This window comes from Pteropus vampyrus, unplaced genomic scaffold (assembly GCF_000151845.1).
Source record: "Pteropus vampyrus isolate Shadow unplaced genomic scaffold, Pvam_2.0 Scaffold44, whole genome shotgun sequence".
NCBI classification, from domain to species: domain Eukaryota; kingdom Metazoa; phylum Chordata; class Mammalia; order Chiroptera; family Pteropodidae; genus Pteropus; species Pteropus vampyrus.
Window position 1 is genome coordinate 6,659,379 of NW_011888825.1, and position 2,541 is coordinate 6,661,919.

Genomic DNA, 2,541 nt, shown 5'->3' on the forward strand with positions numbered 1-2,541 from the left:
AGAAAGAAAGAAAAAGACTCAGTTATACAGTCTGGAAGAATTCCACATTAAATATAATAACACAGATAAATAGAGAGCTAGACTGACTATATCAATATCAGATAAAGTATACTTCAGAACAAAAATCATTACCAGGGGTAAAAAGAAACATTTAACATAAATTGATCAATTCATCAAGAAGACATAACAATTCTAAATTCATATGCATCAAAGAAAAAAGCTTCAAAATTCATGAAGAAAAAAATTTAAGAGAAACCAATAATTTCTGTTGGAGATTCATCAGTTCTCATTTAGTACTTAAGTAAGAACTAGAAGACTGAAAATTAGTAAGGATGCAGAAGACAAAAAATACAATCAACCACCAGATATAATTGACATTTATAAAACACTCCACCAAATAACTGCAGAATAAAACATTTATTTCATGTGCACATAAAATATTCACCAACATAGACCATTTGCTGGACCGTAAAATGAATTTTTATAAACTCAAAAGTATTAAAATCATACATAGTATGTTCTCTGATCACAGAAAATTAGTTATCAATAACTGAAAACATCTCAAAAATCATCAAATATTTGAAACTTACATAACACACATCTAAATAACCTACAGATTAAAAAAGGGAAATTGAAAAGAAAATTAGACAAATTATTGAGCCAAATGATAATAAAAACATAGCATGTCAAAATACATAGGAAACAGGCAAAAAAAGAGTGAGAGGAAAATTTAGGTCTAAATGTAAATATTAGTAAAATAGAAATCTCTAAAATCAATATCCTAAGCTTTACCATTAAGACCAACAAAAAACAAATTTAATGCAAATTTAGTAGAAGGAGAAAATAAAAATGAGGGCAGATATCAATGAAATAGAAAACTTTAGAAAGAGAAAATCAGTGAAACCAAACTGTTTCTTAGAAGATATTAAATTGATAAATTTCTAGCAAGACTGGTGAAAGATCAAAGAGATATGACATGCTTCTTATTTCAGGACCAGAAATTAAAGAGACAAAATCACTACAGACTTTACAAACATTAAAAGGATAATAAAGAAATATAAAAAATTTTATGATAATAAATTCAACAACCTAGATGAAAAGGACAAATTTCTTGAAAGACACAAATTACCAAAATTGACTCAAGGAGCATTTAAAGGATGGATAAATGCTGAGGATATCTTATATAAAAACTCAGCTTATACAAAGCGTGACAAAATTGTGTATCAATAAAGTAAAAATGAAACATTCTTATAAAAGAAAGGGCTCTGCAGGATTCTTCCCACTGCGCAGTCTCTGCAGCTAAACTGGCTGTCTGAATAAGTCACAACTCATATAGAAAACTGAACACTGCATTGTAAAATAGGACACAAAACAAAAGACTTCATCTGAGAGCTGAGATCATCACAGCAGTGCACACAGACCCAGAGCAGCAATTCAACACTGTTTTTCAGAGCCTGGGGAAGTCTCCACAATTCTTGACAATCTTGGGTCCTTCAAGCACTCCCTCAAGCCCCTCAGACTACCCAGCCATTGCCATGGAGTCCACTGTGCAAGCACCCAATCCTGGTTCAGGTGCACTGAGACCCCCCTATATCCGGAGCGTGAGCTATGCTTTACATTTTATGGTACTTCCTGAAGGATTCTCAAGGAGCAACTGAGCCACTGATGGACTATCCTTTAATATCTTAAAGGCAAGGGACAATGAAGGAGGAGAATAGATGTGCTGTTGTTGCTCTTTTGGCAAGAACCTTGAAAACCAGCACAACTGAGATAGTAATTTATGCTATGGCATGATCTTCACCTCTTGAATCAGCAGTCCTCTAGTGAATGAGGGAACATAGATACTGAGGATTATATACGGAAACATGGCAGAGTGAGAGACGTCCTCAGATATCTCCCCTTGAAACAACAATAAGCTGAATATCTAAAACTCAACAAAAAACACCCAAACTTCACACCAACACATCTGAGTGTGGGATCTGTGCATTAGAGCTATTACAGGTCAGAACCCTGAGTGTTGGGTGGTGGACTGGTAAAAATAGAGAAGCTGCTTCTCACAGCCGCTGGAGCTCTCTGTAGGTGAAGGGGGAGGGGAAAAGGAGCAGTGAGTTCCCTTAACAGTCCTGCCTGGGAGAATTGTGAGGTCCACGCTACCGGCAGCAGGGCCCAGTCATCAGGACAGAAAGCAGAGAAGCGGACAGCAGAGAAATAACACTTGAGTTTTACCAGCCGCATTTGCAAAATCGAAGCTGACCCACACGCCCAACCCAGAATCCCTTCCCCCTATACATTCTGAGACTGATCACCACAGAGCCCCAGGGGAATCTGAATAATGCTACCGAAACTGTCGCTAACACTGACAGGAACTAAAACTGAGGGTAGCAAGCATAATTAAATATCTACAAGAAAATAAAAAGGCATTTTTAAGGCTGTATGAAAGCAGGAATACAAGAGGCTTAGACGCCACCTACTGGAAATCAAAAGAAAAGCACCTTCTTTGCAGCAGGCTAAAGAGAGACCTTTATATAATAAATCTTCTTT